The sequence below is a fragment of the Cydia pomonella genome, chromosome 2 (assembly GCF_033807575.1).
Source record: "Cydia pomonella isolate Wapato2018A chromosome 2, ilCydPomo1, whole genome shotgun sequence".
Classification (NCBI taxonomy): Eukaryota; Metazoa; Arthropoda; class Insecta; order Lepidoptera; family Tortricidae; genus Cydia; species Cydia pomonella.
The window spans coordinates 19,662,620-19,689,669 of record NC_084704.1 but is presented as its reverse complement, the minus strand read 5'-3'; the positions used below and the strand labels follow the sequence as shown (position 1 = coordinate 19,689,669).

Here is a 27,050-nt window from a genome sequence, read left to right as displayed (position 1 = left end):
GACTACAATCTACAATCTTGCGAAAATTACCTTCCGCACAAAGGTTTGTATAAACCTTATGTGTAATCCGTTCTAAGTTTACTTGATAATAGTATTCCAATGAATACATCTTTATTCCAAGGATATAAGGTTTAAATTTCCATACTTGACAATTCCTCGCCGGAGGTAGCGAATATTATTCTTCTATGCTGTGTTTAGATTATATAAGATGTTCATGTCAATTATTGTTAGCATTGACACCGATACGTATTCAAGGGTGTCGTAAAGATGTATTCACTCGGCCAAATCAAATCAATGTTGCTGCTTCTAACTACGACGGAATGATCCTTTTTTCTAGGTTTGAAAATAATAAAGAACCTTTCTTTATTTGTATAATATTTGTATTAAAATACCATATTGACGATATGTATTTTGTCACATTGTATAATAATCATAGTAGAGAATCAGTAGACAATCACAGTAGATGATCAATCAATCATCAAATATTTTTCTGGTGCTTTTGTATTCACGGGTGTGCATGAATACGTACCTACTTTGAACTAAATGATAATTCGTGAATGCTATGACCATAATTAGTGGTCTTGATGAACAATTTTATTGGTTATACTAGCTGACCCAGTGAACTTCGTATCACCTATCGTATTCGTATTATATAAATGTATAGTCCCTTTTAGCATGTCACGGATTATCCAATCATTCTTTTACAGATGTTACTGACTTGTCAAATAAGTACCCTACGTACAATTTTTTTCGGAGCGGTTGTGGCATTTCCCTATTTATAAGATGTAAAAAACACAGAGCCTACCGCGAAACACGCAAATCGAAATTTTGTTACCTGCCTCTCTATCGCTCGAATATGCAAGAGTGATAGAGGAGCAGATAATTCCAATGCCGTTTATTCTAATTTTGGCCTCAGATTTATAATAAAGGACCAATCGGATCCTCAGATATCGATTTTCACCTTGATCACAGCAAAAAATTGAGAAATTAAAGATGACGGCCGTTTATTCCTATGTTGACCTGAGATACTTGTACATAGGTATAAAAGCAGAAGGAATAGCTTTAGGTTTGCGTCGTACCACATGTTACCTCTCTGTAGACACAACAACAACAATATATTTTCTTCTTTAATCAGAGCAAAAATGCTGAAATTCAAGATTGCTGCCGTTTAGTCCAATTTAACCTCCGATTCCTAATGAAGGGCCTCTCAGATCCTCAAAAGTCGATTTTAATTTTGATCAGAGCAGAAAGGCAGAAATTCAAGATGGCAGTTTTTTTTTTTCATCTTGATCAGAACAAAATGCCGGCCGATTTTTGCAATTTTGGTCTCAAATTCATAATAAAGCATCTTTCGGATCCTCGGATATCGATTTTCATCTTGTTTAGAGCAATAATGCAGAAATTCAAGATGGCGGCTGTATTTTTCAATTTAACCAATGATTCCTAGAGTCAGACTAAGATAAGTTGGCAGCGATTTTGATAGCCCAGTAGGTGCAAGTGTTAAGTAAACGTGCTAAGTAGAAGTTTGACGTTTAAAATATCACGTGCCCCGTCTGGGCTATCAAAACCGCTGCTAACTTAGCTTGGTCTGACTCTAATTTCGTTTTATTTGTAGTTTAAATAATTAGGGTCAGATTTTTAACCATATTCCATTCTGAACGCACCCATAAAGTTCGACAACCAACAATGACAATCCTTTGTGATAGTGATACTTTTTATTGTTATTATTATTTGTATTTAAAATCTAAATACGCGATAATCCAAATATTGTGGATATTGGGACCGTGCGAAGTGCATGGTGGGAGTAAGTAAAGCGATCCCAGCGCATAAGGTCGTAAAAATTAGAACTAACTGCGGATAGCGTCTTTAACATTTCGCACAAGTTATATTTATGGCTCGAAACGAAACTTTAATTTACGATTACTCCTCAAATATTCATTTAAATTGTATGGTGTAAGGGACCATTGTAATCTGTATAAAATGCTTAATATAACTAACGTATTTAATTTGATAAGTATTAATACTGTATCCGTGTAAATAGCTTTGCATATGCCACATACTGTGTGATCTTTTTCTAGAAGTTAAGAATGGGTATAGTAAATTATCCTTAAAAGATAGACATTCAACATCGCGGACTTTTTTGTAGACCCATGAAAGAGAGACAACCCACCATACATTGTGTTGTTATAGCTCCAACGGATTAGGCAGCGTTTTCGATTAAAGCTCCTAGCCAGCGTGATTTTTTTCGACAACATCGTTATATTTCAACCAATTTACACAAACACTTAACAAGTTATATACCTAAACCTTCCTCAAGAATTACTCTATTGATAGATGAAAGTCGTATGAAAATCTGTTCAGTAGTTTTTAGTTTTGGAGTAGTTTTATAAGATGTAGTGCATTGACGTTTTCCCCTAGACATGCGGACGCTAGGTTGCGTGACAGTCGTGCACATAGCGACTATGTTGTCGATTGGAAATCCTTATTTTAATACGTTATTCAATTTGAGGGGACTCGAGTCTACGGCAGGAACAGTTTAATTGATAGGCAGGAACAGTTTGTATGGGAAAAGAATATCGTTGTTTTTACAATTTTTCTCGCAAGTTTTCCATATTTTCTCACCGCCTAAACCTTCTGAAGTTCACGAATATTTCAATACCAAAATTAGCCAAATCTATCCAGTCTTTCGAAAGTTATGCGATCACATACATCACATTACGGTTCATTTTTATTTATATAGAAGAAGAAGATTGTATAAAAACGTTGATGCTATTGATGTAAACTTCATATTATATTAATCATTCTTCCTTATAGCTCAGTCATCTTAAGCCTAAAAAATCTGCCAAGAGCATGTCGGGCCATGCTCAGTGTAGGGTTTCGTAGTTACCATTTTGTCAGAATAGGCCAAACGGGGGCTATTAATAAGTGTCATGTACATTACAAACATAAGGGAGTACCTTTGCAGCGGTTTATTACGTCTTTTTACTAATAAGAAGTGAATATTTTTTGCCATAACTCAAAAACGACTGAACCGATCATGTTCGCTACAGTTTTTATTGAAAGTATTTATTAAGCTTTTATTTCGCGTTTTTTTTTCATATTTTTTAGACCCATAGTTCAAAAGTAGAGGGGAGGATATTAATTTTATCAAAAAATGATATGAAAATTTTCCAGACATTTTTTTTATTCGTTTTGGAAGACCTACCCAACGATACCACACTATCGGACAATGCAAAAAAAATATTCAAAATAATTATTTTCTATCCGATGTACCCTAAAAAAAATATACTTTTTATTTTACCGTTCTGTTGCAAAGCCTGATTTATGTATCCATGCCAAATTACAGTTTTCTGGCAGTAACGATCATGGACCAAAGCCTTGGACGGACGGACAGATGGAATTGGCGAATCTATAAGGGTTTCTTGATTACGAAACCCTAACAAAGGGTTAACCTCGGAATGAGAGATAATACTCGTAAGATGGAAATTTGTATACACTTTTATATGGCGTTTAAGTCACAGGACATCTCGTGTAGACATCGGTAGTTAATCAAGGTTCGCAGAAATTGGTTTTTCGCCTACATCAAGATTTGCTTTCACCTACGCGCACACGAGACATTCTGTGTATTCAAGTTTCCAGCTTATTATCTCTCGTTGCGAAGTGAAACCCTTAATTTGACTGGGTTAATATGGTCCTTTATAAGTAGGTCCTTATACACCGAGCCGCAAAATTGCATGACAACTTTATGAATGGATCTAAGCTGAGTCTAAGTAATTATTTATTTTATTTTTTCTGCATATAATTGTTTAATTTTGTTTCAGGTACGTATTGCCAGATGTACGCATCATATTATTTGTGATATTTGTAAGTACGGGCGTTATATTTGAAAGCAATAATTAAAATAGAAAATAAGTTAAGGAATCATATTCTTTAATAATGTCTTCTAGAAGTCAAAACAGGTACGAAGCGTTTCGTCATCGCGCTGTCGCAGATGCGATCCGTCATACGACGCCTCTCGGTTCACCGTCATCGGATCCACTTACACGTTATTAGGGCTTCCGAACATATGACACTTATGCTCTAGAGAATAAAATACACTTTTATTTATGTAATCAACTGATAGATGCGTTCTTAAATGCGGCATTGTTTTCGTAGTGGATTTCGTCATATATTTTAATGCGCTAAGGTTTCAGTTTCTGAAATATGTTTATCGTGATATATGATATCTCAGTACATAGTCTAGATATCCGATAATGATACTTTGAAGTATGTGTATCTTACCATTTGCCACTTTTTTAAATAAAAGCTGACAAATAATCAGAAGAACCTAACACGGATTACCTATCCGTCTTTTTGTCTTAAAATGCATTGTCTTAGTCAGGTAATGTAATAGACCACCCAATATGTTATAGCGTGACCTCCTAAACACCGGATGTTACGATTCTCATCCGTCAAAAGCCGACCGGATATGTCGACCGTCTCCGGCGCCACTCGGCTTACTTCGGACGCGTTCGGATATGTTCAGCATTTAGTGCGGACGTTTTGTCTAATAGCCGTTATTAGAGCAATGGACGCGGGTCAACTTTCCGCTAATGAAGGGTGTTTGGACTTTTTTGATCTAGTCATGAGATATACGGCTCTTACTATTCCACCGAAGCTACGGTTTTCTTGGTATGCTCGTATTATTTTACACTACGCGTTAGAACCAAGAACAAACCTGAAATTTCATTAGTGCCGACATGATGATTATCATTCAATTTAAATAATACCTACCTTTTTTGGGTACCTATTTAAATTTGTAAACAAGGAAAACCACGTGACTAGGTTAGTCGGGCAATATAAGGTCAGGTAATACCTTACATACAGAGCACCTTTTTCTCATTAGTCGCTCCAGTTACGTGCTTTTGTTAGCTTAGAATATTTTATGTACCTCACTAAAAGGATTTAACTATGTAGAAGTCATTCGTACCTGTACTTATATTTTTACCTGAATGGTAACTTAATAAATTCAGATATTCCGCTACCCTGACATTTCCTTACCAAAAGACAGGTGCCATAGATAGACAATTGTATTATCAGAGTTTGATACTTAAGTGACCATTGAGATAGATTCAAACTCTGAATTTATGAAAAAAATCTTCTCGTGTGTGATGTATGTATCATAGGTAGTACAATTATAAAAGTATTGTCCGGCGAGTGTGATCATAAATAATTAGGTACATACGTAGTTATATATATGTATAGTAGAGAACACAAATGATCTAGGGTTCCTTTTTCAGTTTTGCAGTGGTCACATGGGACCATTTTAAGCGCGCTCAATCTCAATGATTGTTAATGCCAAGATGGGCGTGACTGCTCCGACGTTGATGGATATAGGCTCAGCCAACACCCGCCGACAATTGTGTTTATTAAAATGGTTTCGTTGATGGAAAAGTAGTGGAAAATTTCAGGAAGCAGTGCCGTAACATCTAGCATTCAAGTTGGTTAAAATAACTTTTGCAGTAGACACAACTATATCCACCAAGGTTTTCAAGCAACCGTGATTTTAACCAATTTGTAGGAAATCATGAGCAACTAGATAAAAACTTTCCTTATCTTCTTTTCTCTGTGTTAATTTAGAATCAGAATCGAATAGGTACTAGTACTACTTAATTTTGTTTAGGCCTGTTTAATTTAATTTTTAGTGAGTAAAGCGTTTTCACATTGCCCCACCCCATATCGGATGTTGAACGGCAGTCAAATGTAAAACGTATATGTTTTTCTGTATTTATATAATACTCATTTAATGCATAATTATTACAAAAAAAAATATAGATAACGAAAACGGCGGACTTGGTGCCATAAGCCAGCTGTAGGAAACTGTTTTTCTCATAGGCGCTTTCCAATTCCAACATCCGATATCGGAAAGGTGCTTTCGATAATTAGACCAACGTATTTGTTTGTGGGCGTAAGTGTAGGCATAATGTTTGTTGTTGTATGCGTGACCGCTATAGACGGCGGCGCTTTTGGCACTTTGTCCGTATCGATATTTTCAAACGTGACCGTACCTGTACAGACAGCTGCAGAGAAAAGGTAACTTCCCATTTCGTACATGATGTGTATGTTATAAATGCCATGTAGTTAGGCAATGTTTTTTTTTATCCGGTTTGTGTTATTCAGTCAACGAAGAGTGTTGGTTAACCATATCGCGTTGCAAAAACGCAATAGGTACAATGCGCGCGCCGGACTAACGCAGCAGCAAATACGTATGCAAACGCAAGCTTTCTCGCACGCGCCGGGAATATTTTACAATGCAATATTGTTATTATCGTGTTCGTTTGCTTACTTCCGGTAGTTAGCTTAAGTTAAAATCTTACCGTAACCTACTACTACTACCGTAATACTCTCTCTAATCGTTAGGTACCAAAATTAAAATTTTTATTTGTATATTATCGTGGTATTACTACTACGTGTACGGGTAACTTCTTTCATTTTCGTTACAAATGTAATTTATTTATCTTCAAAAAAAAAAACAAGTTTCTGTTAGGTGTAAGAATAAATAAATAAACCGGTCAAGTGTGAGTCCGCTTAACTCACGCACCGAGGGTTCGGTACACACTTTCAATGAACTCATGTAACAATTAGAGATGGGTAGTGAGTAAAAACTCACGGATTAATACTGAGTAAATACCCAGTAATACTCAGTATTTACTCAATATAGCAGTATTTACTCGTTTATACCCAAATTGGTGGGTATAAACTATTTAGAGTACTGAAAGGGGCATATAAATTTGAAATGTACTACTACTGGATTAAGTACACAAAATTGTAAGAAATATATATTTTTTTCTTCATACATGTTACTATTAGTCACAAAGAAAAATCAGAAACCACAAACGTGTTGTGCATCAACAAATGGGTCTTTAAAAATAACTTGAATGTTTATATAATTTTTTTGGATATATTGAATACTTATTTAAAAAAAACCGTTTCTAATGGCCGAAATAATGTTTATCCCTCCAGAACTTTCGAACCAAAGTCCGAAAAAAATATTAAAAATATATAAAAAGATTAGCCGTAGAATAAAGTCCAAAAAATATTAGATTGTTAACCAAGGGTGGAAAGTGAACCATATCAGCCGAGATAGTTCGAGGGTGAGATAGTTACTTTTACCCTAGCTAAACACTCTACTTTGCATTTCGACTATGAGGAAAGTCAAACACAAACAAGAAATGTAGGTTATGAGTTATGACTGCAGGAATTAGCGCCATTTACATTTTGATCAGAAAAAAAATTCTAAAACCATAGACAATCCGATCTTAAATTGGGTTGTGTCTTAAACGGCCTACTTAAATGTATACGCGCCTTAAAAAAGTAGAACCGAATGAATGAATGTAATGTAATGATAATATTTTAAACATTTATCTTCATTTATATTGATTTATTAACAAATATTTATGTTTATTTCATACATTTAAATATTAAATACAAGTGGTCTATTTTTTTGATAATACTTGGTATGAAAATGCGGAAGCTAATACGAGAGTTTTTAACTGAATAATATGGCATATATGGCTGTTAGCCGTTGCTAGAAGTACAAATTTTAAAAAATTACTTTTCACCCTAAGGTGGGAAATGCAATTTTCCACCCGGCTATCCGCCTATGAAAAGTGAGCTTTCCGATTCGGAGAGATGAAAAATACTTTGAACATGATCGGATTAGCCGTTTTTGAGTTTCTTTTGAAAAAACCTTAATAAAAGGTCGTAAATGCAGCGTAAACACGCGCGCACTATTGCGCGAAATGCAGTTATCTAGAACATCGATATAACTTAAGTCCCATATTTTTAAAGTAAGTAACTTCTTATTTAAAACAAAATTGTTTACTACGCATTATCGCAAATTTTCTCTCACCGATGATACCGTTTTTCTTCATAAATTAAAAGTCGTATATGCTTTTTATGATGTAATTATTGTTAATACACGTTAACACTACAATAAAAAACAATTTAGTTCTTAAACCCCATTTTTTTCTTAGCAATCGTTTTTACCCACCTAAATGAGTAAATACGGGTATTCATCGGGTGCTTTGAGTAAATACTCAGTATTTACTCACCCCTACCCATCTCTAGTAACAATAAACACGAAAGTATCAGTAAACCAAGTATAAGTAAAGTGAAAGTAAGTAGGTAGGAGTATATATTAAGCATAATTGTGAACAGCGCCATCTATCGGTAAATTGGCTTACTAATTTGCGCAACCTGTGTGTGTTGGTTATGTTGGTTTTTAATGTAATCTCATAGAAATTTCAAGTATAATAAACACCAAAGAGCAAACGAGGTTAAATTGCAAATGAAATGAGAGAGGGAAACCCCACTTGACCTAGTAAAAGACTCTGAAATTTGATTTTTTTTTCTTCGTATTGGGCGATTTCCATACCTAATTTAAAAATAAAAAACAATTTTAATGTTTCGGGGTTATCGTAGTTCATAACTATTCCAAATTTCTAATCAAGAGCTTAAGTAGTTCTCGAAATATTTAGCAATGAGACAGACGGACGGAGAGAGTCGTTTCATTCGGGTTCCTTTTGTTCCTTTTTGGTACGGAACCCTAAAAAGGCCAACGCTCGAGATATAAATAACTGACCCTTCAGTTTCATCTATGTGACTGAATTTTCTCCTCAAGTTCAAATGAAGAAAGGTTTTTGGAATTCTTCAACAGATCAGAATTCCTCTAGTGACGGGTCACAAGGGATTTCTTCCTACGCCCTTCGCACGTACGGAATCCGAATTGTAGGAACAATAGGGTACATGTAAGAGCGGTTATTGAGTCGTCCCTTTGGCGGTTTTAACTTCATATTAAATATCCTTTACCTACTCGTAATAAGATCGAAAGCGCTACACGCTGTACGTTAACAATAAATATATACATACTGTAAAAGAATTTTGTATTAGATCGTGGGCAGCAACTTCATGTGGGAAATGTGGGAATACGATTTTTTTGTCTCTTTTAGTTTTTTATTATAATTTTTATATACCTACTAACTATCCTAACACAAAATATGCTTTAGTGGTCGAGTTTCGGCCTAAAATATGTTATACTGGTGTCCTAAGCCATCTTTATCGAAAATTTATGTAATATTAGAAGTTTAACGTTTCGAATTATACAAATCACCAAAACTAATGGCTGTGATAATTCCAATCAAAATCAAAATACTCGTAACTAAAAATGGTTTACACTCATTAACTTGTAATATAATTGGGTACTCGACACATGTTACATAACAAAATTTAGATAAAGAGATAGAAAATGAGCCATCTATTATAAAAAAGTGGAATTTAAAAAGACATATTGAGATTTAAAAAAAAATACGAGGCTCTGTGATGTCTGTATTTTTTTTTACTTTCGATAAGTAAAAATAAATGATACCATTTGATTCATTGCATTTTATTGAAAAATAAATTTTATGACAACTATATACATAAACGCAATATTTCAGGGTCAAAATAGCCATTCTCTTGATCTTCCATACATTTAGGATAGACTAATGTAATGTGACGTCACATTACATTATCTTTTTGTTAGAGACGTTTCAATGGTCGAGTGCGAGCGTCAGATTTTAACTGTCATTTCTGACCTTTGTGTTGCTTAAGGCGAAAGGTAGGGCAAGCTCTTTCCATACAAACTTTGTGCGCGTTTTTCTTCGATTGTGTTTGCGCTACAGTTATTATTTTTGGTAAATATGCTTATTTTTCTGTTAGCTAGGGCTTGATGTATTTTTTTTGTTTGTATTTTTTTTTAATACAGAAAAATTTCTACGTCAAGTTCTGCGTATATCCAATATATACAAGCAAAAAATGAAATTAAATGTTATAATGCCAAAACTAACGAATAAAACTTGCACAAGGTTTGTATGGAGAACGCCTTGCCCTACCTTGCGACTTAAATGCCATGAGTCCAATATAGACATTTGATCCCCAGGAAAATCAAGATCGATTGACATTATTTACTAAATATTGTCAAGTAGCCAATTCTTAAAAACTAATCTATACCCTTAGGAACTGCTACACTAAATTTTGTAAAAATAAACAGGATCACTTAAAACGAATATTCCGAGTCCTATTAATAAAAACGCGCACAAATAATATTTATAATAGTAGGTATATGTAACGTGATACGTTTATTAGACCTATTGTAACTACTTATATATACGGAATCATGCATAAATCAGAAGAAATACTCAATACCTACTCCAGGCGTTCCGCGTCTCAGCCACTTGAGACACTTTTGTGTGATTTATTATTAGTGGTCTATTTATATACTTTCACACTCCTAGCTCCTATACCAAGTATGCGGTTTTATTTATAAACAAAATCTTGGTATTGTATTGAATCATGTCATCATTTCATGCTTGTATTACCTACTGATTGTTTTACAATAAAGCAAGTTTTAAACATGTGCAAAAATTAAATATAAATTCTTGAATGTCATCAATGGTTCGTATAATATACACGGTAAAAAATAAATGGAGATTGCACAATACTATTGTGCGGTATGGCAAAAAATATTACCGCCCGTGTTACACGCAATGTTTTTCACCCCACTTGCCAAGGATTTTTTAAGCTAAATAAATGTTAAATACGATACAATTATACATATCGTCCGCCTTGTCGTTTATTTTTTGACGCAAAGGCGTGAAAGGTAGAAATCTATTCAGCATACAGCGACGATTGAAAATTAAGTAAAACTTAATTTTCTTTCACCACACCAGCTGGGAAAGGAATCGTCGTCTTTTTCAAGCTTCCAGTCACCTGACCTATAAATTACCTATATGTTGAAAACAATGGACAATTTGTGGCAATCCTCATTATTCAACAATTTCTCTGTTCCTGTTGCCACGTGGACACCACAACACGGGTATTTTGGCATCCAAATGGACACAGGGACAAAAAAGCGTTAATTGACTAATTGAATAATTAATTATATGTCTCCTGGCTTGCGTTTCTCATACGCTTTGTTGTAATAAGTACTACCCGAACAGCTCATTAAATTAATATGGCAATTAAACACGAATATTTTTAATTTCTAAATAATTTTATACCTACCATACCATTATGCACCTACGTAGTTGCCATAAGAATTCATTTGACTGTAATTAAGGTAGTTTATACATACAGTTAATTTAGGATTACAGTTTACTAAGCCATTTGAGCTGCTAATTCACTAAATCAGTAGTAAAATTTCAATCCGTTTCTGGTTTCGGTAATTCTGATTTACGTACCTAATTCTACATTTTATGTTCTCAATACAATCAAACATAATTCTCGTTTGTTTTGACCGAGATAAGTGGACACAAATATACATGGATTTGTATCAAAGCAATTAGCGCTGCACAGTAAATGCAGTTTAAAGTAAGTTCAGTATAAAGTCAGTTTAGAATATGCCTTATGTTCGGGCATGTTAAATTCAAAGGCCATGTACCTAAATAGTAGGTACGTTTCATTTAATTTTGTACCCAGTATTGTACACTTTTTTCTTGGGTTGACAAACTGGCAGTTCAAAAACGTATTATAGGTACCATGCGAAATATAATATGACAGTTCAAAACGAACCTAATTAATTAATTATACTTTTACATGGTTTCGGAAAGCATTTCATTGCTCCATCGCGAATCCAGACAGGTCGTCAGTTCAGTATATTTAGCGAAATGCAAGCCCGCGCGGAATTTCGTGGCGCTAGCGATTTTCCTCCATTCGACATTTTACTTTTTGTTAACGATTTTATTCAATGTGATTTACTTTAACTGGAAATATTGGTTTGTTTCCTTGTTTAGTTACATTTTACGTCATTTGTGACTGTAACTAAGCTTGTTTTTCCATGGGTACCTATGTTTTTACTAAAGGTTCACTCATTTGTATGTAGGTATGTAGAAAAACATTCATACAGTCATAAAAATCGATGCTGCACAGGTTAGGAGTTGAACGTAAACTTTGAAACTAAGAGAACCAGGACAGAAATGGTAAAAAATTGTTACAACCTGGTACCTCAAAGATGAGAAAAGGAAAAGAGGTAGAAAAACCTTACCGCAGATGGGAAGATGACATAAGAGCTATCACTGGACCAATATGGACAAAAAGAGCAACCAACAGAGAGGAATGGAAGGTCTTAGGGGAGACCTATGCCGAGAGGCAAGTCGACCGATGTCAATAATAATATTTCATTTATTTATTATGTTGATGACCTTTGGAATATTTAACAAAGAGTATAAATATAATGTTAAACTTTCAGTAGGCTGAACTAAAATGTCAGGCCAATTATTATTGTGTACTGTAAAATACTGAAAAACTCTGAATCCAAGCTTTATCGTTAAATTCTATACCCACATTATAATTTATGCTATTATGTAATTTAATTACCCTTGCCCCAAATTGACACGTATAGCTGCAACTGTTAATGAATAACGGCTCAGTACACTTACTGTCGCCACCACTCTAAGGTATATGTCAGCACTCGAGACGGATGCCTATCGCCGGGTTATTGATCCTTACCGTTTGTTTAAAATTCCTTGCGCGCGCGTCGCAACCGGAGACCTCTGCGCGACCACGCGTGTTTAAGTGTTCGATTTACTTAAAAAATATATTATTCTCTTAAGTATTCTATTATTTATCCAATTTGAAGCATTGCAGAGGTATTGAAATGATGTGGTCTAGTTTTTGTGGATAGCTAATTCAATAAAACTCATTCATGTAAGTCTATCAAAGATACTTAATTTGACTTAAGCCGCTGAATGATGTATGAGACCCACCATCTCAATAAGCTCAGCAATTTAGGATAGGAGCGGCACTCGGTAAACCTATTTTGCATCCGACACTTAGCTAAATTGGCTCAATTAGCAAGCATCCACGCCGACCCCGCGCATCCGCAAACGACCAAATTAGTTACCTACACCTACGTTGAGTGAAAAGAGTTGGCAAGCTACAAAAAACATTCAGTAACCGGTCATTCATGAAGTTTTACGTTTTACGCGATAGCTGAGAGGAAATTCAGATACGTTATGTTTCCACTAATCAGTGTCAGCGATGATTTAGGGCTTATACAATCTAATTTTTAAGTTGAAGCGGGTAGGTGTATTGCCTGATGGTGTTCATAAAAATCACAAATGACATGAATTGTTATAAATTAACATAGAATAACGGCTTTATTAAGAGCTCCATTAACGTAGTAATAAAACCATTTTACCCAGACATAATTTACTTTTTTCGATATTACTTATAATTATTGTGACTGTCCAAGAATTGCGAAATATATTCAATTAAAACGTCAATTTGTCAATTAGATCAAAGATCAAATCGATAATAAGCAACCTTTTTTCGGCAACCCACAAATTTGTCAGAAGAGGTATCAAATTCGTACACTCGTAAAGGAAGGTAAAATTACTAGTACGGAACGGACGTGAAATTATTGGTTCGTGTGCACCATTACCGGCAGCGGTAACATTACATCGTCGTGGGTAAAATTACTGGTGCCTAAAGCCAACGGCTGCAGATTTAATTTTCATTAAGTGCACAGGTCTGTTTGACATGACCACATTTTCAATTGTGGCTTGTATGAAAGCCACCGAAAATAATTTTAAAAATTTAGAATACTTTACGTGTAGGTTGGTATGTATTAACATAAGTACATATAAATATAATATTGTATTTATAGAACTACTACTAAGCCAAGTAGTTTTATTTTATCGTAGTAAGATTAAGCTTAAATAAGAGTAGTTCAATATACTTAAAGTAATTCATAATAAGGCGAATTAAGAGAAATTCGTGATCATGTCTTTACTTAAGTTTTTTGCCTATTAGTTGTAGCTATTTTGTGTTATCTGCTTTGTGTTTTCTAATTAAAACATCGGTGTTACAATTAAACAAGGCAGAAACCGATACAGGCCAATGTCTGTCACAGCCTATGCGTACTAGTCACCTCACATACATTGATTGGAAAATTTTGCACTTTCACATGTTCACTACAACGAATATGCTAGGTATAACAATACAACATATAATATGGTAGGTATTCGGTATAACAACGTCTCCTGTATAACAACATAAAAAATTAAATACATATATACACCGTGGGCAAATGAAATCTGACAGATTTAATAAGTTTTTGGCAAAAAAACCATTTTTAGTACAAGCTTTTATCGCTGACTGTACTTTTTTTCCACAGGCAACTAATACTCATCGAGACAATTCTTAAAAACCCAAAGACAATTAGGTTGCGTTGTTTTATCACAGAGTTCCTATGTCTACCTCCTGTCTCCATCATCAGATCAGCTTGATGGTACCATAATATTGCATTGTCACCCGACTTACATATGTATGCAAATTTTCAGCTTCATCGGAAACCGGGAAGTGGGTTAAATTTAACTTGCAAGATTTGTCCCATACATACTAACAGGGCAAGTTAAATTAAAGCTTATAAAAAGGTGTATTCTTAACCGCATTTAGAGACCAAAATATCATATAAAGTTTCCTGAAATCAATCTTGTTTTAGATTTAATGTCAATTTTTGAGAAAATTTGTTTCTGTTATAACTTAGTGAAACACGCCCCTTTAACTATGACGCTGCCACTATGAGACTTGGTTTAGACTTACCTACTGACAGACATTAAAGATTTTTAAGTAAACTCGCAATTTTTGTCTGTAAATAAAAAACTTTACTTATTCGATGTAATTATTTTTTCACCAAGGTGTAAAAATAAATAACGTCTCATGTGCAGAACACACAAAAATATTTTTTTTTTCAGCAAAATAACATTTTTTTTAGCGAATTTAGCCAAAACTCATAACATTTGGTACACCTTATGACCTCAGAAATGCGTGGTTAAAATCTGTTTCAGTCAGGTTTAATTAGCTCACGGTGTATTCACTCTGAACCTTTTCTTTGAAGTGAGAGATTGAAAATGCTCTCAGAACAGGAATTTGGCCGGACATTTATTTCGATTACAAAACTAATAGAAGTTACCTAATAATTATGCTTGGGGAATATAATCTGTAATTTTTGGAACTATATTGAGTGCAATGCAAACATACAGGTATGACTCGAATTAAGGATTGTCATATTTTCACGTATTGAATGATGTGTCATAGATATGTTTGTTTGCAATGCGCATTTGTTTGCATACCTAGTTTTTTTTAGAGATATCGCTCAAAGCGGACATATACGTTGTCCACACAAGATTACCGTTTGCGGGAGATAACTCAATACTGGTACAAACAAATCGAATAAAATTATTAAGGCATGTTGATTTTGGAATGCGAAATGTTCTCGTAAAATCTTAACTCTTAAGCGTATTCAAACTTTAGTTACTCGATCTGTGTCCGATATGATACTGGTCTGTCAATGTCAAAAGTGACGTTTCTTGTTAAAGAAATGTCACTTTTGACACTGACAGATCAGTATCATATTAGAAACAGATCGAATAACTAAAATTCGTATATGTACAACTGTAGGGCTAACATGGTCGGCTCTTCATCATTTGTCACCATGCCTATCACGATCTTAAAAGTATGTAAGCGCGAAAGTGACGGGCATAGTGACAAGTGATAAAAATGGAACCATGCTGCCACCGCTGTTTAAATTAATTTATCGACATGTTTATGGAATAACACATACATCAATACTGTACTGTATTAATTATTTTTTAATAACCAGTCGAATTAATACCTCTCGCGTCCAATGATGGTCCCTATTAGAGTTCATTTACCTACATATGGATGGAAACATTTTACATTAAGTTATTTAGAAATGTAACATGTTAGTTATAAATCTACTTACGGTGAAGACATATTTCTTCCATTATTTTTTAATTGAGCCCAACCAAAAGACACTTGAAGATGATTATCATAGGGACCATCATTCGATGCGAGAGGTGTAGACAATCTTCCAATTGTTATTTAATAGATTAATATGTTAGCATACGACACTAGAATCATCTAAGTCTTAATTACCTTAACATTTATAACATCTTGGTCTCTTAAGGAATTCTATATTATAATAATTGCTCTACTGCTTTAGAGATTACTACTCTAACTATTCAAAATTTTACTACATTTATAAATACCGCAATTGAAATCTTTTCATAACCTTCACTGTTCGTGGATAACAACGACATGCCATCAATCATTCTTAAGTACTCTTCGTACTCATGACACGTCTAAGGAATTGTATGAAAAGCAATAGCTTCGAGTGAATCGCTGGAACCACAATGGTCATTGTCATATTGTCAACAGGCCTTGGGCTTGTTTGTGCACTATCGCTAACCGCTTATTTTAACAATCTCGTATCTTATTCAATGCAATCATTGCAATACCAACTTAAAGTAATGCAAATAAGATTTTTATTTCTTCTTTCTTTACCTATTCGCATATAAATCATTTACTTCGACATTGTCCTATCTTGCTCTAATGACTCATATTCAAATTCAGCCTTAGCATACGCAAAATAAGGCTTTATTTTCGAACAAATTGTATATACAAGCAAGGTTTTTTTTATCATTTGTGGTTACGTCTCTGTGGTCACTCTTACAAACTACGGTTTTATCCGAATTTTAATTCAGCAACGAAATACCATAATGTTTTATGGTATTAATGGTATGGTTTGACGACCGGTTTGGCCTAGTGGGTAGTGACCCTGCCTACGAAGCTGATGGTCCCGGGTTCAAATCCTGGTAAGGGCATTTATTCGTGTGATGAGCAATGATATTTGTTCCTGAGTCATGGATGTTTTCTATGTATTAAGTATTTATAAATATTTATATATTACATATATCGTTGTCTAAGTACCCTCAACACAAGCCTTATTGAGCTTACTGTGGGACTTAGTCAATTTGTGTAATAATGTCCTATAATATTTATTATTTACTTATTTATTATTATTATTTATTATTAATGAAAAGGGTAAAATAAAATGTCATCCCTTTTATATCCGCTAGCAGCTGATATGTTTAAAGTCGGTGCCAAGCCAAATATTAAAAATCGGTCAAGAGCATGTTGGGCCATCCTCAGTGTAGGGTTCCATAGATCAGAATAGGCTAAACGGGGGCTATAGTATCATGTACATTACAAGCATAAGGGACTACTAAAAAACGGCTGGATCAATCATATTCGCTGTAGTTTTCATTGTAAGTATTTATTCAGGTTTTATTTAACGATTTTTATCATAATTTTAGACCCATGATTCAAAAGTTAGAGGGCCGAGACATTTTTTGGAGCGAATATTTCCGAAAATATTAATTTTTAATAACATGGTCGCTGGCGGCCCGTATTCGTTTGGAAAGACCTATCCAACAATACCCCATACCATTGGGTTAAAACGATGTTTTCAAAAATACATTTTGTATGGGAGGTACCCTAATAAAATTATATTTGTAAGTTTTATTTTACCGTTCTGTCAGCATGCACGATTTATGCGGCTTTCTAGCACTAACGATCAATGAACAAAGCTGCGGACGGACAGACAGACGGTCATGGCGAAGCTATAAGGGTTCCAGTTAATTACGGTCCGTATATAGTCTACGGAACTCTAAAAAGGTTCAACACACTGTCGAACCGATTGCCAATCCAGTAGTCCTAGCATAGGAGTAGCGCGACAGTATCTTGCCCGCGAGATAGACTATCCATCCTTTTCTAACTGTATTAATTAAAGAGGGACGGGTAGACTATCTTGCGGCCGAGATACTGTGTCGCCGCTCTTGTACTGGGCGTACTGGTGCGGTTCGATAAGAAAAAGAGCTGTCCATTAGTCGCATGCATTATTGGCCAGTTTTTCTTTTGTGTTAAGGTTCCATTTAATAATTCAATTTTTAGTTTACAGTTTTTGTTCATTCTCACGCAGACAAGAGTCGAACAAACAAAGTTATTTTCTTTCGATTATCACATAATTTATTTTAATCGGATGATTCGTGTAACTTGTACATTTTTTTTCTGTTTTTAACAGACCTCGTTTTACCTCGGCTCCTAAGGGACGAAATTATGGATGCTTCGGAAAAAATCGTTTTATTGGGTTTCCACTATCATCATGCAAAGTGGCTTGCTTCCATCTCAAAATGCAGCTTTTTGGCAAAAAAGCTCCATAACCAGTAGATTTGTGTAATGTGGAGAATGTAGGTACACTTTGCGCCTGAAAAGCATAGCTTCCATGATTGAGGAAGCGGCAAGGCATTTCATCTGGCGTAGATAGTGACGTTGTTATGCTTCGTCTTAACGAACTGTACAAGTTAAAATAGCAAACCTAAAATGTACTTTATTTTTCGGACTTAAGTACATCAATCGAATTAAATACTTCAGAAAAATATTGTGTGCGTTCGTCATCAAAATTCTTGCTACACAGACAAAATCTAAAAAAATATTCAGCCCCAAAATATCCCCAATTCAGTTGGTTGCCAATAATTTATCACTACAATACCACGTCATTTATTAAGTCATCATCATCACATCTGATCAATCATCATTCAGTTTGCAAACACTTATGCGAAAATCAACTGTAAATACACTGTAAAAAGTAATAGGCAATGGCAAGTTGTCAGAGCAATAGCAATCTTAGTTCAGACTCCCCCACGACGTTCACACGGACACCTGCCATGTAGGGTTTCGGCAAAACTAGGGTTACAGCTTCTTCTACTTCGTTAGCATTCCCGTTTAAAAAGACATTATGTATGTCGTGGCCAGATCATATATTTTAATTATTTCATGAAATGCCATGTTAGAGTTTGTCTCTCCATGATATGGTTATGGTGAAATTTTCATTCATTATGTGGCCAACCGATCATCTTATGAAATTATTGCCACATCATGAAATTATCAATTCTAAGATATATATACCGTGTTTTTAGGGTTCCGTAGCCAAATGGCAAAAAACGGAACCCTTATAGATTCGTCATGTCCGTCTGTCTGTCCGATTCTGTCACAGCCACTTTTTTCCGAAACTATAAAAGCTATACTGTTCAAACTTGGTAAGTAGATGTATTCTATGAACCGCATTATGATGTTTACACAAAAATAGAAAAAAAAACAATAAATTTTGGGGGTTCCCCATACTTAGAACTGAAACTCAAAAAATCTTTTTTCATCAAACCCATAAATGTGGGGTATTTATGGATAGGTCTTTAAAAATGATATTGAGGTTTCTAATATCATTTTTTTCTAAACTGAATAGTTTGAGCGAGAGACACTTCCAAAGTGGTAAAAAGTGTGTCCCCCCCCCCCCCGTAACTTCTAAAATAACAGAATGAAAAATTAAAAAAAAATATATGATATACATTGCCATGCAAACTTCCACCGAAAATTGGTTCGAACGAGATCTAGTAAGTAGTTTTTTTTTAATACGTCATAAAAATAAAAAAATAAAAATTTTCATCAAACCCATACGTGTGGGGTATCTAGGGATAGGTCTTCAAAAATGATATTTAGGTTTCTAATATCATTTTTTTCTAAACTGAATAGTTTGCGCGAGAGACACTTCCAAAGTGAAAAAATGTGTGTCCCCCCCCCCCTGTAACTTCTAAAATAACAATGAAAAATCTAAAAAAAATATATGATATACATTACCATGCAAACTTCCAACGAAAATTGGTTTGAACCAGATCTAGTAGGTAGTTTTTTTTTAATACGTCATAAATGGTACGGAACCCTTCATGGGCGAGTCCGACTCGCACTTGTTTTTTTATTTTATTTCCGTTAATTGCAATGAGGCATCCCTGAGCTTAAATCAAAGACACCGGCATTCTAATTAACTCAATGTATTATTTATTTATTTAATCTTTATTGCACAATACATGAAGGTTCATGGCGGCCTTCATGCCTTAAGGCATTCTCTACCAGTCAACCAATGGGTTAAACCAGAAACATTAAGTATGTGCAGTGTCCATTTCAGAGATAATAAATAAAAATAAAAACTGATAAGACCCTTACGAGCGTTTTCACTTGCCTGAGGGGCTGTTTACATATTGATTAGATGATTACTGTTTAGTACGAGTTCATAAATTTGCTAATAAATATAGCAAATGTATGAACGTGTTCGAAATGACATTGATATGTCACAGTTTTCAATTTTTTATTTGAGTTAAATGTCGCATTACAACAACGCTATATGAAAAACTTAATTACTTTTTATAAAAACAAAATTATAAAAAAAAATATATTTTATTTTATTAATTATGCCATTTGGTTTCCTTTAATGTACTTACCGATACCCCGAAGTTAACGGAATTCAATAAAAACACGGTGTATAATAACAACTACGCGATTATATTTTTTTACTCTCTGACGCTTTAATACCGATTCTCTTTAACAAATTTACTCAAACCATAAAATTGATTCCACTAGTGACTAACAATAAGGTCACCACCACATTTTCGCTGTGGATTAAATTAAATAATCCCACCAAAAAAAAATTCATGTACATGATGACAAGACGATACCATAAGGCTCGCACTGTCAAAAAGTTGTCAGATCTCATGTAGAGCCAAGCTTCTAACTCTACAAGCCCTTACTTTACAAACTCTAGCGGAAAGTGGATTAGTGAAAAAAAGATACCTAATTGTATATTATTTAACCTAGTGGCAACCCTGAGTTCGACCTCAGCCAGTATCGTTTAACTGGAGGTGGGAAGTCAGCATAACAGCTGCATTGTTATCGCTCCTATGTGACACAACACACAGAGTTAACATTCGTAATTCGCATAACATGCGGGTGACGTTACCACACGCTTCCTCACCAAGTCACTGAGAATCTCGAAAATTTTAAAGTGAAATTGTTAAATGAACATATACAATACATGGCTTATATACCCGCAGATACACGAACAGTTTTTCTTTACATATTCTTGCTACAATTTTTTTTCTACGTCGATTGGTCTATGGCTGGTGGTGTTACGGTGAAAAATAAATTTAATGATTCATCGTAAGAAGTTTTTAATATTTTCAATTACAGGTAAAAACATTAATGTTGTGGGTTACAACATTTTTGTTTTCCCTATTTTTAGAAGTATGTTAGTAACAGCATTTCTCTGGGGTTTAATGTCTACGACGCAGTGTACGTTTAAGGTGTGTGTAGACACTTCCGACAATTTATAGGGTATTTTTTTGGCAAAAACCAGCAATTATGGGGAATTTTGTAAGCCTTATCGGGCAACAGGGCACTACGATTTTTAGTGACTGCGTATGCGTCAGTTCAATGATTGGAAGGTTTTCGGGGGCGTGTTTAAGTATTATTCGTACGGATAATAGTAATTTCTGCTGTATTAACTGGGGAGCAAATAACCTCTCTCGTTGAAATTAGGTTAAGTGAGCCACTGTTCCAGCGGAGCCACTGTTCCCGCCTTGACCCTACCTACCGACCTAAACATTTTCACATGTTGCATGTAATACTCGTAATATTTGCTAAAACCATTTACATAAAACGTAATTTAGTCCAGTAAAGTACACACTATAATAGTATATACTTTTGGCAAATATCAGGTTAAACTGATTAATGATTATTATATTCTAAATGAGATTAAGCACCGTTGTTCTAATAACAAATCTTGAAACTCATTCCAAGCATACTCTCTCATACAAATCAAGGAAAATGTTAAGAAAATTTTTATTTAAGCAAAAGGTAAAAGTAGAAATCATTTCATTTTTTTGTAGATATTGTATTCATGACACACGGTGTTTTTTTAGGCCCGTTTACATATTGATTAGTGTTTAGTATGAGTTTATACATTTGCTACAAAACGCAAGTACTCGATTGATATTCGAGATGTCATTGATATGTCCTAGTTTTCAATTGTTTGGTGGATTCAAATACGAGTATAATGTCCGTGTTGCAACGTCGCTATTAATTACTTTTAATGAAATAAAACTTAAATGAAAATTAACTATGTCACTCAGTTTTCTTAAATATACTTAGCCATGCGCCGAAGTTAACGGAGTTTAAAAAAAACGGCCAAGTCCGAGTCGGACTCGCCCATGAAGGGTTCTGTTATACGACGTATTAAAAAAAAAACTACTTACTAGATCTCGTTCAAACCAATTTTCGGTGGAAGTTTGCATGATGTACATCATATATATTTTTTAGTTCCATCATTCTTTTATTTTAGAAGTTACAGGGGTGGGTGGGGCACACATTTTACCAATTTGGAAGTGTCTCTCGCGCAAACTATTCAGTTTAGAAAAAAATGTTATTAGAAACCTCAATATCATTTTTGAAGACCTATCTATAGATACTCCACACGTATGGCTTTGATGAAAAAAAAATTGAGTTTCAGTTCTAACCCCCAAAATTTATTTATTTTTTTAAACTACTTACTAGATCTCGTTCAAATCAATTTTCGGTGGAAGTTTGCATGGTAATGTACATCATATATTTTTTTTAGTTTTATTATTCTTTTATTTTAGGGGGGGGGGGGGTACACATTTTACCACTTTAGAAGTGTCTCTCGCGCAAATTATTATTTAGTTTAGAAAAAAAAATTATTAGAAACCTCAATATCATTTTTGAAGACCTATCCATAGATACCCCACACGTATGGGTTTGATGAAAAAAAACATTTTTGAGTTTCAGTTCTAAGTATGGGGAACCCCCAAAATTTATTGTTTTTTTTTTCTATTTTTGTGTGAAAATCTTAATGCGGTTCAAAGAATACTTAACAAGTTTCAACAGTAACAGTTCTTATAGTTTCGGAAAAAAGTGGCTGTGACATAAACGAACAGACAGACGGACATGACGAATCTATAAGGGTTCCGTTTTTTGCCATTTGTTCCGTTTTTTGCCATTTGGCTACGGAACCCTAAAAACACCATGTATGTCAGAAACACGACTGCATTATGAATCTTAGTTTAGTATTGCAAGTTTCGAATAAAGATGAGTAGATAATCTTGAAAACTTACCCGAAATTACTATAAAAACATCGGATCACTTAGCCCTTAGACATTTGAATAAAAACTTCGACTCATAATATCATGTTATTTAGTATGTATGCTTCTTACTAATTAGTAATTACCAAATCAATCACCGGTCGTACCCACATACCTTTCGGAATAGCATTATATGTATAATAAATTTACAGGTTAAATGTGCCCTCGGCGCTTTGACCTCGTGAATATTTCATGGGCCCTTCCTGGGTGCCAGCGACTGATACCCTCATGTCCTGTATCAAATTTGCCTATTGAATTATGCGTCCTTTGTGAGAATAGATGATTTGGTACAGTTTTGCTTTTGGAAATGATTCCTTTCAAAAGGCGACTTCTTGGACGTGTCTGTTTGTACGGGTAAGTATTGCCGATACAGTCGAGCATATTTTTAATGTAGGAGGCTAATACAGACTTAGTTATATTATGGTATAAAAATTATATCTAAATGTTGTCAGTTGCACGTGCGTCTCCCTCAAGCCAATACATGTACGGACAAGTACAAGCGAAATGTATGCGCGACTAATATTTATTATATTAGAATAGAATAGAATAGAATTATTGTTATTCGTCCACACAAATGAGACTAATTACATGAAATAATCAAAACATAGAAAGTATAAAGTGCCACGAAATGACCTAGTCTCAGCATGTTACTGCTGGCATCCAGCGCTGATCTTCCGATGAGACCATCAAGTGAGAAGAATCGCGAAAGGTAACAGACAAGAAGAAGAAAGACATTAACGAATATAAATTGAACAAATGGTTAAATAGGAAAAAGTTTACACAGCAAGACAATATTATGTAAATAAGGATTATTCCTAGTATAGCTTCTGCCCGCGACTTAGTCTGCGTGGAACGATGATGTTGATTGATAAAATCTACCTTATGTCCTTTCAAACTATCTCTATACCAAATTAACCAAGAGGTAACAGAAAGACAGAATCACTTTCGCATTTATAATATTATGAAGGGATATTAGTCGGGTAATTCCTACTAATATCCCTTCATAATTTTGTGTTTACGCGATGTACAGCGCCATCTACTTCGGTTGATAAGGCACGGCAGAAGAAAAAGAAGAGGTATCCGGAGGTCGTATTCGTATGTAATATAAGGTCTATTTAGATCGTATTTCTTTTATCGTATTTTATTTCTATAGATATGATCAACAATGACATTTCTGGGTTTCGTTTGATATATTTTATATGTTGATAGTTTACAATATTATTAGTCCCTTTAATTTTTTTCTTACGTTAGTTTTCTTATATAACATAAATATAAAAGTAAAATACATCGTAGGGATCGATATAAGTTGTTTTAATGAATGACAAACCCATAAATCTAAGTTAAAAGATAATTTACAATATTTAAATCAGTAAATATGATTATTACATGCAGAAAAAAAGGTCGGTTAATAAGCATTTAAATAAACAGATATAATCCTTCTAAACATCTCAAAAAATACAAAATGAAAATATTAATACCTACTTCACAGCTCGGCAATCCAGTTTAGCTGTCAGGAGACGAAAAGTGCTACATGTCGCAATTGGCCTTAACCTCCGTCCTTCTTTGACGAGGCGCACAATGAGGCCCTATACACAAAAGGGTAAACCACAGGGCTTAACTGGCCACTGAGTAAGAAGTTGCATAACTTTGTCAAGGACTCAAGTAGCCGCAAACCATTGTCACCCGCCGAGGTTGATGTAAGTTCCTTTAGGTGCACTGGTCGAATGCCGTCCAAACTGCCGCTGTTGAAGGAGCCGAGAGCCTGAGCTACGTCCCTCAGCTCTACAATCAATGTGACAAAGGACCTGTCTGGCTCCTGCGGGAAAACTAACGATCGAGAAGGGGCCGCGTGTTTAGACTGCAAGGCAACAAGAGATTCAGTAAACGATGGTGCTATTGCGTCCTCCGACATTAGGACCCGTACTGCCACCCGGAGATTATCCTCGAAAACTTTGGATTCGATCGTTTTAAGTACCGAGGATGAACTATAGGCCTTTGGGTCTGTCTCCACGACATCCATACCGCCGAAACCCAAGTTGAATCTAAATTACGCTTGTTCTTAGTGGTCAGGTTACCCTTAACCGCTGCATCAGGCACTCGTAGTGTGGAATAGGTGAAAGCGAAAGACAACAAGGCAAACCATTCATTTTCACCGTTCGCGCTGACACACGTCATGACGTCACACACCTATCGATCAGGCCACTTAGTTTACCCGCCGCCAGACTCCGAAGTCCCTTCGGAATATGACGCAGCACACTCACCGACTTCTTAAGGACCGCTAGGTCATCCAGCCTGGTGGGGACGTCCGTTTGCACTAGCAGAGGCACCGCTTGCGAGAATCCGGAGTAACTTGCGCGGGACAAAACCTTGTGCTTGAGTCTGATGACCACTGCAAGTCCATGAGCGGTAAATTCTGTTATTGAACTCGGGCAGTGGAGACAACAAAGGCGTAAAGAAGAGGGGTTACTCATAGGCCAACATTAAACAAAATAAAACTAATCAGGGTCGGTTAGTTTCATTACCTTAAGTAGTTTCCCATTAATAATTTAATTATTACAAATACATATAGGTACGTCCCGTTTTATGTTTATCAGCAAATTACTAACTAATAAAAAATCGCTTAGTCTTGACAGGTCTAGCTGCAGGTACGTACACCCTTCTAACAGGGAAACCATTCAATTTTAAAACGAAATTAGACGAAACGCTTTTCCATACAAACGCAGCCCCATTTTCCTCTATTTATATTACTATTTTGACACAATTTGATGTATATCAATCACAGCTAAACGAAGGGGTTTATTATAAGAGTTAGGAGTATTAAAAAAATGTTGGAATTTTTTTTCGATCCTAATTCTTATAATAATCAAAGAAACAAACGAAGGGGCATAGCTATGGTTAATATACACATCAAATTGCATAATAATATCTTCTATAATGTTAATATCTGGGGAGAAAAATGGGGACTACTTTTGTATGGAGAAGCAGCCGTCCGCTTTCCTCATAACTTTAATCGTGAAATGGAAGATATTTGATATTCTCCGCCGAGGTAATTACCATTACAATGAAATACTTTCAAAATCTCTCAACTTACATGATGATAATACTGAAAGATACATTATTCCTTCGATGATAAAGATGAACTTCGTGTAACCGTAAAAACCGCGCTCAAACTTGACAAATGTAACAATAAAATTACTTCGAAGACATTAGGAGAGATGGCACTTGAATATTTACCCTGACAATTATTAGACTAGGCTTTTACAATATTTGAAGTAATATTAAGTTCCTTCAGTAATAAAATACCACCAAACACATCACAAAAACCTAAACCTTAATAATATAAAACTAATTATTTCACTTAATAATAATTTTTCATTTTTCAATTATCTTATGATTTTTATGGCCAATATAAACAAAAAAACGGAAGCGATACATTTTCATATATTAATGACATTTTAATTTTGACAGTTCTCATGGAAACATGCGTTGTAAAATATTAAATCCAGTAAGTAACTTTATTATACATTTAGCGTTTACGTCAAATCCGGTAGTTCTGATTTTTTGCAGACTTGTTTATGATGTTGGTCCAAAAAATAATCCAAATTTGTGACCTCGAACGCCGAACGCAACTTTGTAAAAAATCGAAAAAAAACCGCGAAAATTTAGTTTTTTTTTAGAATTGGGCGATTATTTCTCTTAAAGGACTAGTTTTTGATAGCATCTTCTCAAGACGTTTTTAAAGTAGACTACATTTTCTACAATACTAGACTAAACTTTGTCTCTAGAGATCTAATAGTTTCCGAGTTCCCTTTCAAAATATAATTTTCTTTGGAACTTGAATTCATATAGTAAGTGCAGTGGTTGTCTCAGGCGATGCCGCTTGGCACGATTGTTCCTAAGGTCAAACAAAGCTGATTTGGCCCAGTAGAGACGAGATCGTGCTGACCTCCAATAAAAGGGGGTAAAGGGTCGGCTCCCCAGGTCAAATCTATGCTATATTTTTTCTGCTCTCAGCAACTAAGGCAAGTTATATATCAGAAGGTACTATCGAAAACTAGTTATAATCGCCCAAATCTAAAAAAACTAAATTTTCGCGGTTTTTTCGAGATTTGACATAGTTGCGTT

At 34.8% G+C, this 27,050-nt stretch overlaps 1 protein-coding gene across 15 annotated transcripts in view; it reads left to right on the top strand.

Annotated features, from left to right (window-relative positions):
- LOC133534604 (CUGBP Elav-like family member 1) overlaps positions 1 to 27,050 on the top strand; it is a 506,026-nt gene that overhangs the window by 410,131 nt on the left and 68,845 nt on the right. The gene's annotated exons all lie outside the window — the stretch shown is intronic.